This window comes from Leptonychotes weddellii, chromosome 15 (genome assembly GCF_054177405.1).
Source record: "Leptonychotes weddellii isolate Sample4059 chromosome 15, ASM5417740v2, whole genome shotgun sequence".
In the NCBI taxonomy this organism is placed as follows: Eukaryota; Metazoa; Chordata; class Mammalia; order Carnivora; family Phocidae; genus Leptonychotes; species Leptonychotes weddellii.
In genome coordinates this window covers 4,706,297-4,718,865 of record NC_138383.1, presented here as the reverse complement: position 1 = coordinate 4,718,865, position 12,569 = coordinate 4,706,297, and the positions used below count along the sequence as shown (strand labels likewise).

Below are 12,569 nucleotides of genomic sequence, written 5' to 3'. Positions count from 1 at the left end.
CAGAGCATGTTCTATTCCCTCCCTCACTCTACACAGATGCTCTGGGGTCGGTCAAGCTTCAGCTCCGCGCAGAGGTGGACAGATGCCAAGATAGAGGCTTCTAGGCCAAACAGGGCTGCTCCCTTGGTGCGCACAGCCTATAGAGAAGGAAGGGCAGGCTCAAGCAGGCGTGTTGGCAACAATGCCCCTTTCGATCTTCCTGACCTCAGTCTCTGCATCTACAAAATGGGGATGATTCCACCAGCTCCATGGGTGAGGGATTAAGAGATCTGTTCTCCCCACCCGGAGTAAGGACCCCTTGTTGACGGGCTGGGCACTCAGACTGCCAGGCAGCCAGGGGCTCTAGCCTCAGAGCATTTACCTAAAAAACCACCTGCAGACCCCCACTCTGGGCTGGGAACTCCAAATCAGGACAGTCTCTACTTTTTTTTTTCTGTGTTAACCTAACTTCATGAGAAACATTTAACTTAAAAACAAAGTGTTGGCTGTCTTCTGATCAAGATTTCCTTTCGAGGGCGCCTGGGTGGCTCAGTTGGTTAAGCGACTGCCTTCGGCTCAGGTCATGATCCTGGAGTCCCGGGATCGAGTCCCACATCGGGCTCCCTGCTCAGCAGGGAGTCTGCTTCTCCCTCTGGCCTTCCTCCCTCTCATGCTCTCTGTCTCTCATTCTCTCTCTCTCAAATAAATAAATAAAATCTTTAAAAAAAAAAAAAAGATTTCCTTTCGAATAGAGTAAGGCAGATATTTAAGGCAGCATTCAAATGATTTAGAAGTGTTTCTTTGTTGTTGTATTAGCTTTTTAAATAATTTATTGAGGTCAAATCCACACAACATAAAGGTAAGCATTTAAGAGTGAATAACTGTGGCATTCCTCGTTAGGAAGTCCTGCACAGAGGAACCCTGCAGCAGACCCTCCTCGAGCAGAACCCGGGGCAGAGCAGGTCACATCTCCAGGTGCGCCAGGCCTGGCCCTTCACGTGCATTATCCTACTTTGTCCTCAAAACACCTTTCACAGTAGACATCTACCATTGCTTTCATTTTGTGGATGGGAATGGAGGGAGGCTCAGGGGGTTAAGGAACTTGCCCATGCTCACACAGCTCGGCAGGGGAGCAGATGGATCTCGTCAGGAAACGGGAGCCACCCCTCCCCCCCCACCAAAGCTAGGGGGCACACTGGGGGCTGGACAGCCCCCTATCAGGGTGACACAGTAGAGTCCGGTCCGGAGGGAAACTTAGTTTTACTCAAGAGCACTTTGCAAACTCTGTTCCTCAGAGGCCTGGGTTTACCCAGAGGGGTCTGGGGGGCTGCCGTGGGGCAGGTCTGTGCCCTCCCTCTGATTTCACAGGGGCGGCAAAGTCTTCCAGCCACAGGAGAGAGGAACTCCGGCTGGGGAGGGGGCGCCCGAGGGGGGATCTGAGGCAGAGCTGGGGGCCCAGGACGCTTTCTGCTTCAGGGTTTGCCCAACAGACTCGGGCATCCTTCCTTCTATCCCAAAGTGCTGGGAGTCTTGACCTCACACCTCAGGGCAGACCGGCAGTGGGTGACAAGGCCCCTCAGAGATCACGGGCAGATGGGCCTGCCTCTACTCTGGGGACAGCTTCAAGACAACAGCCTCCCCTGGGGCCCCTGGATGGAAAGTTCTCCAGTTTGGTCTCCTTTGGGACCAGGGTGCAGTGAGAGGGCACCAGGCAGGTGCTGTCCTGCACCAAGAAGGGAAGGAGGCAGGCGGTGGAGGAAGGCTGGGAGGGTAGAGCTGCCGAGTCCGAGCTTGGGTGAGGTCACCAAGCACGTAGGCTCCTTCTGGAACTCCGCGCTGATCACACTTTCCCACAGGAAGCACCCAGTGCCCTTCAGAACCTGACTCCACCCCCAGCAGACACACATGCCCTGCAGGTCCCCTGGCCCCCACTTCCTCATTGGAGGCCTTGCACCTGGCACACTAGCCTCCACCTCATCCGCCTGGGCAACGGCAGGTGAAATGTCACCTCCTCCAGGAAGTCTGCCCTGTCACCACCAGACAGAATCAATCACTTTTTCACCTGCCTCCTTCTAGCATAGTGCAGACACCTGCCTGTGTGTAGGGGTCCCCTACCCGAGCAGCACCCAGTCTGGCACAGATAGCTCCCACTAATGGCTAACAGGATGGGAGGCAGGTGGGGGGGGGGCATATGCATGGTTGCAGACGGTCAGTCCACATGGACCCTGGACTAAAACTATCCCCCCAATCCTATATTCAGCCCAGGAAGGGAGTGGCCCACTCTGGAAGGCTCCACGAAGTGCCCTCTGCCCTGCTGTGGCCCGAGGATGGCAGATGCAATCCCGAGGATGAGCCCCCACTGGACCTCCTGTTCCCCTCTCCCCACAGCACAGCCCGGACCCCTGGCCTGCCCTTCCATCCCAAAGCCATAGCACCCGGGCTGGGCCCCCCGGCCCAGAGCCCCCCACTGTGTTGCTGCTATCTGTGCCAACATCCTGACACTGGGGAGACTGGACCGGCCCCAGGGCACTTCTGGGGGCCACAGGGAGAAGTGGCTGGGCCCTGGAGAGCAGAGGCAGGGCTGGGGGGCACACCTTCCTGGGGAGGAGCGTGGTAACCGAGAGAGCTATTTTCACCATCTTCGCGGGCAACGCTGGCCTGTAGCTAGCTTTACCCCCTGGCCTCAGTTTCCTTCTCTGTTAAGCAAGGGAGTTGGACAAGGTGAGGGCCCAGCTCTGACACCCACGAGGCCCACAGTTCAGCACAACACACCACTTTCCCACAGCCCCTCTCCACCAAGGAGGGGACAGCCTGCTCCTGAGACTGCCCCCAACTGTACAGAAATGGTGGACAGGTGTACCAGAAGCCCAGTTCCTTCCTTGGGGTGGTGGGGGGCAGAGGGTAGGGTTGGCAGTACGGGGGGGCACTGAACCCAAGTCTAGGGCATGGAGGAACCCAGTTGGAAAAAAGTACTGGAGCTTTGGGAGCACCCCGCCCAACACGTATCTCCCACGCCCCAGAAATGCTTGCTCATTGCAGAGGAAATTGTGACATCCTGGGACAAGGCTTCCTCCTTGCCCACAGTCACATCCGCTGCCCTCTCTAAGACCCCAGGGTTGCCACAGCACCCAACCTGTGGGCTGGGGAGGGGTGGGGGGCTTGTGTGGAAGGTCTGAGAGGCTGCCCCACCCAGCAAGGCCAATGCCACCTGCCCAAGGCCTCAGTGGGGCCTTCCGGCCCAGCCCAGAGGAGCTGGGCCTGGGTAAAGGAAGGGGACTTAGGGTGAGGTCCATCATGGGGTGTGGGTGGGGCAGATTCAAAGAAAAAGTGAAGTGCAGAGTTCAAATCATCCTACGGGTTGACATTTCTGTACCCCCACCCCCAGTGGTGTAACCTGGCTGACAGCAGCCTGGATCAGGCACATATGACAGAAAGGCAGACTCGGAAAGCACTCACTGATGCCGCCAGAGAATCTGGTTTCCCCACAAAGGGTGGGGCCGGGCACTGCCAGCTAAGCCCTATCCCGACAGACAAAGCCACGGCAAGCAAGGCCTCGGCCAGAGAGGTCCCCTGACGGAGCTCTACCTGGGCGTGCCCAGGCAGGGTGCTGGGGGAGCACCCCTCCCCTCAAGCTTGCATGGGCCGGCTGTCCCCTCCCCACCTGCCCCCAGGGGTCTGGCTCCAGTCCCTTCTCTCCCTCCCCACCTGCAGGCCACCAGTGCACACCAGCAGGCTTCTGAAGGCCTCCCTGGTCTTGCTAGTGGTGATGGGGTCTCCGCAATCCCCAGGCTCTGAGGACTCTCATGAACCAGGGCAGGGAGTGAGCAGCAGGTGCAGCTCCAGACGGAAACAGGAGGCTACTGACATCAGGGCCAGAACTGGGGACAAAAGGAAGGAAGGGACCCTTGGACAAGGGGTAACAAGCATCCCCTCCAGCAGAGGAAAGAGGCAGACCACTCCCAACCACTAGATTCCATCGGGAAGTTAACGGGACCTCCCGGGGTGGGGGGTGGGGGAGCGCACAGGTCCCCTGGACCGAGGAAATAAACCGCCCCCTGGCCTGGGCTTGGAGCTGTGGGTGAGTGGGCAGTGCAGAGGGAAGGAAGATGGCCCGGGGCTGCTGGGAACCTGTCTGTCCCCTGATGAATCACAGGATGACGGGGTGACAGCCAAGCGCAAGGAAGTGGCCTCTCTCCCCTGCTTCCCTGCCACAGAAACTGAAACTGGCTGGTCCCTCCCCACAGCCTTCTGGGAACTGGGGCGTTTTTTAGAAAGCTGCAGAGAGGAAGCTGGCCCTCGCCCACTGTGCAAACCCCAGCAAAGCCCCGAGTTCTGCTGACCTCGCGGAAGTTGCTCCAGCTCCCCTCGAGACCTGGAAGGGGCAGCTTATGCAAAGGCTGTCATCTAACCTGGTCTCCCGATGGCCCGTGACTCACCCCAACACCTCCCTGCTCTGCCAAGAGCGGGGCCGGAGCAAAGGGCTGGGAAGTGCCCAGCAGGCACCGAGGGTGTGGGGACAGGACTTAGGAAGAGAGAATGCAGAGACAGAAGGGGAAGGGGACACGGTGTCCCCCTCGGAGGCTCCGAACTCTAACTCGCTTGCTGGTCAGGGTGAGAAGCCAGCGGGTCGCCCCGTCCCTCTCCTTCCCTCCCAGCGAGTGCCCACTTCCCCAGAGACGCCAGTCCACGGACACAGCTGCACTGCTGTGCTGGGAGGCTGCGCTTCAGCCCAGCTGGCCCCGACGGAGAGAAAAGCTGAAAGCACCTGTGGGTTTGCGGCCCTCCCACGGGGGGAGCCCCTATTTCTCCACCCCTGACACCTTAAAAGGCTTTGCGCAAACTCAGTTCAGAAGATAAAGAACGGGGAGAGGGGAGCAGGTTCAGGGGCTTGATGACCCACTGGCTTTTCCCCACCAGACCCCAGGTTCTGGACTCCCTGTGACCCAGTTACGGTGGCTTGGGTGGCACGCCGACCACAGACACGGGAAGTGGGTGCTGGGCTCCAGGCCCAGGGTAGGAGCTTGTGGGAGTGGGGGTGGGGAGGTGCCAAGTTCTTAGAGTGGTGCAGACCCCAACACCACTTTGTCCCACCCATCAGGCTTTCTTGGGACCACACACCAGTGGGGCAGGCAGAGACGTGAATGCCCCATCCTCTGAGGGGGCCCTTGGTCCGGGAAGCTGGCTGAGCTGGGATGCAGGGGCAGGCAGCACTAAATGCCACCAGGTGTTCCCAGCTGGGGACAGTGCTGGATCCTGCCCTCCTAGGTGCCCTTCCCAAGGGCTCTCTAGAACTTTCTGGACTCCAGAAACTGCCCGTAGAAGCACACAAGGGGATAGCGGCTGAGCAGGGATGCAGGTGCCCTCCCACACCCCAGGAAAGCAGCAGCTCCCAGAGCCTGGGGGCCAACTGCAGCTTGGGGACAAGAGAGGGAATGGAGCACAGGGGCTGGTCCCAGGGGGCCCTGCCCAACAGCCCAGCCTCCTCTGGGAAGGAGACATGTTCTGTCCCAGTTCTGCTGCTCCCTGAGCATTGCTGTGAAGGGGAGGAGTCAGGGGCGGCACTGGGGGTCCAGAAGGCCCTGGTCCTTTCTGGGTCTGATACCAGGACACAGGAGGGCTCCTGGAGAGGGAGAATGCGCCATTGGACACCATGTCGACCCGAGCTTGACGCCAGGGGCTTTGCTCCAAACATGCAAGAGGATTTGCCTTTCAAGATCTTGAGGTACTGGGAATTGTTTGTTGTTTTTTTTCCCCAAGTTTATTTATTGTTTTTGGTCATCTCTGCACCCAACGTGGGGCTGGAACTCACAACCCTGAGATTAAGAGCCACATGCTCTTCCAACTGAGCCAGCCCCTGGGAACTGGGTTTTTTCACTGGTCCTTGGCGCTGGCAGAGGCCTAGCACATGCTCGGTGGTTAGGGAAAGGATGGGGTACAACATGGGTTGGGGAGCAGGGGAGGCCCACTTCACTCCTGCTGGAAGCTCCCTGACACCGAGGGGTGACAGGCTGTTTCCAGACATGACCACTCTCAGTACACAGAGCAGGGCTCTGTCTCGGGCTTGCAAGGATGGGGTCCACCTAATATCCACCCGGCTCCTTGTGGCCTGGCTCCAGACAGTGAAAACACTGTCCAGCTGAGGGAACCGGGTCTTGGGCCCAACCCTAAAAGCTGTGAACTCTTAGGCAAGCCACTTAACATCTCTGACCCTAGTCTGTTTATGCTAAAGGATGCTAAGTAGCCCCCCCAGGAGTCTAAAATCTGGGTGGCTTTGTCACCATTAGCTGGGGCTCACCCTGGGTGCACACGCAGCTGAGGGACAAAGCCTTACCATAGCTTATGGAGAGGTAAGCACCTGGTCAGGGTCACTCAGCCAGAAGTCAGGCCCTGGGCTGCCCTGAGTCCCTCATCTTGATCCACTCAGGCTGGGGCTCTGGGTGCCCCTCACTTCTGGAGGCCCAGGCTGGCCCCACAGCTAGGAGGGATCATGCCAGGCAAACAATTTTCAGCTTGTAAACAGTCATTAAGGAGCTAATAAACCTGACTTCCCAGAACCTTGCCCCGGAGCTTGCTGCTTCCCCAGAAGAGGCTGGCCCCGGCGCCAATGACGACTGGGCTTCAGGGCACTTGGACATGGGCCCATCCAGGCCATTAAGACTGGGGGTGTAGGGCTTTGTAAATCCCTACTCACCACAGCCCCCTGCCTCATTTTGGGGCAGCACGGATTCTCTCGTTGAGGAATAAGGAGGGCTGCGAGGACTCAAACCCTGGCTTGGCCACTTACCTGCTGGGAGACTTTGGGCAAGTTACCACTTCGGAGCCTCGGTTTCCTCTGCTGTGAAATGGGGTGATGTCCCCCCAAACCTGCCGATCCAGCAGAGATGACATGAGATTATGAATGTACAGGGCCTGGCGCATAATCAACGGCTACTAATTGGTGGCTTCTTTTATTCCTGGTCGACCACTGTGCACTTAGTCTATCTGAGCCAAGAGCCCCAGAGATACAGATCTCTATTTGACAGGTGGGAAAATTGAGGCTCAGACACGTCAAAAGTCACCTGTCCCAGGTCTCATTGTTGGGGGGGGTGCCTTCTGCCACCCCGTAACTGGAGAGGCAAAGCGGCCAAAATATGAGCCTGGGGTGGTGACCGAGGTGCTGGGGGTGAGTTTAGGTGTGGGCCTCTGAGACTCGTGAGCTCCTCCCAGTCCCCTAGGCAGAAATGACATCACCTGGCACTTAGGTAGTCCTTCTCAGCTTATCAAAGGGCTTTCTCAAACATTCTCTCACGCTGTCTGTCCAGATCTATCACCAGTGGCTGCCAAGGCGCGAGCAAGGGCTCAGGTCATATTTCAATGCCAAGTCCTGCTCCTGCCCCATCCCACAGTGGGGCCCCCATCTCCTGTTCCGGGCCTTCTGCAGGCCACCCTGCAGGCCTGACCTGGGGAGGGCCATCTGGAGAGGGAAGAGAGGCTTCTGGCTGGATCAGGGGCAGGACCACCTGATGATGCCCAACGCTCTGAAAGGCTTACCCTGTTCCTGGCCCTGCGAGCCCGGCCAGAGGGAGCAGAGCTGAGGGTCACCGCCTCCATGACCCCCTCACCCCCTCATCATGACCCACATGCAGGCAGACAGGGAGAAGCCCTGGCTGGGAGGAGCCAGCACGTCCTGGCCTGAGGCTCCCCTCCCATGTCCAAGCCCACCCTCCGTCCCCCCAGCCTCCGCGGAGTGGGGCTCCCCACCCCAGACTGGGCCACTTCTGTGAAGTAGTTACAGCACTGCTATTCTCCGACATGCTCTTAGCTAGCCCTCCCAACAGCCACGAGGCAAGGCTCCTGTCATCGTCACAAGCCTGCGCCCAGGGCACACAGACACGCTCCTAACACCAGGCCCGACGGCTCCTACCTCAGACTCCCGGCCCAAGACGTCCCATGCATCACCCCTGGAATCCTCACAGCAGCCAGTCCTGGTGGACTGCACTACCCCACAGTATAGCTGAGGAGACTGAAGCCCGGACCACAGGTGACCCTCATCCCACTGACCACTACCTCACGGGCCACCGTGGCTGCCAGCTTCTGGGCCTCGCTCCTTGGCTCCCCACGCTGGGCATCAGCCTCCTACCGCCCTCCCACCCTCCTGGCCAGCATCCCTGCCTGGCACTGCCCACTTAGCTCCAACCACTCTCCTGGCACCCCACCCCCACAACATGCCTCTGGCAGCTTTTGAACTGCAAACAAATGACTTGTGTCTGGGTCCCTGGATAAGTTTACACAATGACGGAATGTGAACACTGTGGCTCTCGTGCTTCCCCGAAGATGAGAGGATGCATTTTTCTTTACACTCAGATCTCACTCCCATAGGGAAGCAACAGTAACTTTATGGGCTGTGGGGGAAAAGCCCTTGTTTTCCCCCAGTGATGGGGCAGGTGGGGCAACTCCCCCTGGCCTCTATCCCGAGAGCTGGCCTGGCCTGGGCACCTCCCCAACCTAGCCACCATGCGCGAGGCGAGCCTGCACACTCCCAGCGGGCGCTGATGACCCCGCCAGTCCCCCCCAGCCTGGCTCAGCTGGATAGGAAACTGGGAGCAATTGTGTGAGCTCACTCTGGAAATCCCCAGGGGTGGCCAGGACAACACTGAAGACTGCTCCACAGTGGGTGGTTCAGACCCGAGGGGACATGTGGAGCTGGGGGAGGCAGCCCAGAGAGTTCATCTCCCCAGATGCTGCACCATGGAGCAGGCAGGAGGCTGGGGCCACCCCAATCCTGCCACCACTCATTCTGAACCAAACAGAAGTGCCAGGTGGCTCATTCAAGTCACCTGTTTTTGTTTCAGGATTTTTTTTTTTTAAGTCTTATTTAAGTAATGTGTATACCCAATATGGGGCTCAAACTTATGACCCCAGGATCGAGTCACATGCCCTCCTGATCCAGCCAGGCACCCTCGTTCAAGTCACCTGGACTCGAACAGGTACGTGCATGCACGGACACACCCCCTTGACTTCTTCCTGCCCTTATCTGCTCTCTCATCTAGCATGGTTTATTGCAAGTTGACAGGAACGCTGTGAAGAGTCTGGCCACCAGTAAAAACACTGCCACTGAGGAAGAGCCAGACCCAGACCCCAGGGGCCTCCATGATGTATTTGTGGTGTGACTAATCCCTCCTGCGAGAGGAACAGAAGTCCCCTCCTGGGCTGTGTGTGTGTGTGTGTGTGTGTGTGTGTGTGCGTATCTTACACCACGTACAGCTGTAGCTCGCACATGAGCGAGCCAGATAGGAGTCAGCTGGTGGCTCAGCAGCAGGTAGGCACGAGGCTTTGGGGACGGGCCCGGGAGTGACAGCCCAGGTTCAGTACCAGCCTCTGCTGTTCTGTGCTATGACAGACACACTGAAGACGGGCCACTATTACAGTTTTCTGTTCGACAAAAAGACGGGAGTGTCACTCCAGCCCTTTAAAGTTAAAAGCAAACAAAAACAAAACCAGAAAAACCAACCAGAAACTACCACCTGCTCTCCTTCTGTCCTGCTATCGTTCCCAGGTCAGGAGGCCGGGGTCCAGAAGTGAACAGGATGGGAGCATTGGACACTGTCAGAAAACAGGAAGGGAGGGCAGCGGGTGGCCTGGGCTCCTGGGGACGGACAGCTGCTTCACTCCATCCCACCTCTCTAGAACAGCCCCCTCACCCCCATCCCCCGAGAGCTGGGCCAACGTTCCTGAGCCCAACTCAAACCGGAGTCGTCCCTACCGGGGTCCCCCTGGCCTGGCACTTGGCTAACACCAGGAGCACGGGGTGCCTCACACTGCCAGCAGCGGGGCCCACCCTGGGGCCTCTTGTCTAACCCAGGTTCCCACAGCCACAGAGGACCTTTCTTTCTTCCTTTCTTTCTTTCTTTTCTTTCTTTCTTTCTTTTCTTTCGTTCTTTCTTTTCTTTCTTTCTTTCTTTCTTTTTTTTTTTTGCAGGAGGGAAGCAGATTGGGGGAGCCACAGGGAATTAGAAGCCTGTTAGTCCTTGGATGTTATTTTCCTGGTGTACATAACTGGAAGAGTTAGGTGTCAGTTTAGAAGGGAAAATTCCAGCAGGTCACATGGCGCCAGGCGTCCATGCCTGTCTCAGCAATCCAGCTTTGGGAAAATCTATGAGAACAGAGCTCCCCCCTTCCTCCCCCGCCCAGGGGGATATTTGAGCTCCAGGGCTGCCCTGGCTCACCCTGCATGGGAGGCTGCCTTAGGGGTGAGGCACTCCAGGACTGAGCTGTGAGAGGGCCCTGTTCCCAGCCCCTGGGACTCAGCTCCTCCCCCACAGCACCCAGACCCGCTTTCTGCAGACTGTGGTTTGAGCAGGGAAGAGGCAGGTTTATGGCACCAAAGGAAGCCTGTTGCTAGGGGAATAACTGTCCTCACACCTCTTATCTCATTTAAGCTTATTTTGTTCCTCCCCTAACTCCTGGGGAAACTGAGGCAAGCAGGGGAAGTCGATGAGAAGTAACTTGATGGAGCAGATGCGGCTCCAGGGTCTTTGAACCTCAGCACAGCACCGACATTTTGAGCCGCATAATTCTTTCTGGTGGGAAGCTGTCCTGTGCGCTGTAAGATGTTTTAGCAGCATCCCTGGCCTGGACCCACTAGATGCCAATAACAACAGCACTCCCCTCCTTCTCCTGAGTTGTGACAACCAAAATGTCTCCATTGTCAAATAACTCCTGGCACCAAAAATCAGTGCCCTGCTTGAGAACCTCCTACTGCTCTAAAACAAGCTTCACTCTCCACTCTTCCCTCCGCCCTACCTAAAGAGTGAACAGGAACACAGATGCTGGGCTCAGCCTTTTTAACAGCCAATGTCACCAACAACGGGGCCCTAATCTAGCCACTTGGGAGCCAGCAGTCAGTGCACATGTGGGGTCTTGGGCAAGCCTTCCCCCACTCAGACACACCCTCTCAGGAGCTCCAACCCTTCGGCTCTCTCCGCTTAGAGTCACCTGGTTAGGCAGGGGCTGAGGCCTCGGCTTCCCCTCTGCCCTGCGATGTGTCTAGCAGACACAACCCTTTCTAACCCTAACCTAACCCAAGGCCCTGGAGGAACATCAGAGGGGGCCAACCTTCCCAAGCCCCTCACAGTCCAGAAGTCAGGACTTCTGGGTCCAATCTCTGAGCTTCGATCTAGCCTTGCTGTGACTCCACTCTCTCGCACCGGCTTCCACCCTGGCGAGGCTGAAAGCACAAACTTCGCTTCGGAGTTGAAAGGGGAGGGAAGGGTCTGCGTTCCAGGCGTTTCTGGGAGGAAGGCGGGACCGCGCGGTCCTGTCCCCTGCCAGTCCCCTCTCTTCCTCCCGGGGCCTTAAACTTCTGCCCAATCGTCGTGCCCTAACCACATCTGGTGACCCGTGGCCAGGGGACCCCTTCGGCGTCTTGTCCCAGCCGCGCCCCAGGGACCGGCAGACCCGGTGCAGCCCCGACCTCTGGCCTCCGGCGCGCCCCACGTGGGGCCCGAGCGCTCCGGGAGGGCGCGCACCCTCGCGGGCCGCGCACCGCCGCCCCGGGCGAGGCTCGAGCCCGACCCCGCGGACCCCTATGGCGCCTGCGGCCCGGCCGCCGCGTGCCGGGCTCCGCCCTTTGCCCCGCGCTCACCTCCCTGCGGCCCCACGTCCCCTGGACGCAGCTCCGAGCGGCGCGGGCCAGCGACTGGGCGGTGGCTCCTGGGGGCGGGGTCCCGGCGCTCCGCCTCTTCCCTACCTGCGCGCGGGCCGAGGGGGCGGAGCGGGGCCGGCCGGCCGGGGCGGGGGCGGGCCCGGGGGCGGGGCCGGGGCGAGGGGCGGGGCCAGGGCTCAGGTCGGTGCGGGACGCTGCGGCCAGCCCCGCGGCGCCCTGGACTTGCGCGGGTTGCTGGGTGCTCCGCCCCTGGGGAGGGGGGGTCCCCGTCTGGGCAGAACCCTCTTTTCCGCCTGAGCTGGTCTCTTCCGGGCGCCGTCCTCTCCTTCCCGGACAAAGCGCATGATCTAGGTCTGCACTGCCATCACGTCACCCCCCCACCCCGCGAGAAAAGTCACTCCAACGACGACCACCTCCCATCCGCTCCCGCCAGCTCCCTCGTTCTAAGGCCAAGTGGGCCTGTTCCTCGAGCCTTTAGCCCTTTACCTTTTCGTTGTAAAGCATTTGGAGCATCTCAGTTACTCCAAATCCCGCTGCAGCTCCCGCCTCGGGGAAGCCTCTGATCTCGGCCCTCCTAATTCTCCTGGGGGCGGAGGCGCCCTCCTAGGCCGGGTCTTGCTCCATTTCCCCCGCTCCCATCCGCCCGCTGCCAGGGGCAGGAGTGCTGGTCCCTGGGAGAAGCCCGCGCTGGGTGCCTGCGTGGGTGGCCGGGGTCTCTGGAGGAGTCACAGCAATCTCCTTTAGGGCCACCCAGTGAAAACTCACGTTGTCTCTGGCCCGGCGACACACAACCTTCCTGATGGGGCAGAACCTTGGCTCACACGGGTACCTGCAGCAGGGGAGGAAAGCGCTCAGGATCTGGAGATTAGGTGGGCCCAGCCTCGAGGACAGGGTGGCTTCGGCCCAGGCCCTAGCCCCTCTGACCCTGTTCTTTTTTTTTTTTTTT

General features: G+C 59.1%; 1 protein-coding gene across 7 annotated transcripts in view; it reads right to left on the bottom strand.

Annotated features, from left to right (window-relative positions):
• RHBDF2 (rhomboid 5 homolog 2) overlaps nt 1-11,724 on the bottom strand; it is a 24,317-nt gene extending 12,593 nt beyond the window's left edge. For 5 of the 7 annotated variants that reach the window (XM_081804415.1, XM_081804416.1, XM_081804412.1 and 2 more), the window contains exons 1-3: nt 11,603-11,724; nt 6,764-6,843; nt 14-137 (exon numbers count right to left, since the gene is read on the bottom strand). The gene's annotated coding sequence lies outside the window, so the exon portion shown is untranslated. The remainder of the gene's footprint in view (nt 1-13; nt 138-6,763; nt 6,844-11,602) is intronic. The other 2 variants (XM_081804413.1, XM_081804414.1) reach the window with 2 other exon arrangements.
• Nucleotides 11,725-12,569: the final 845 nt, after the last annotated feature.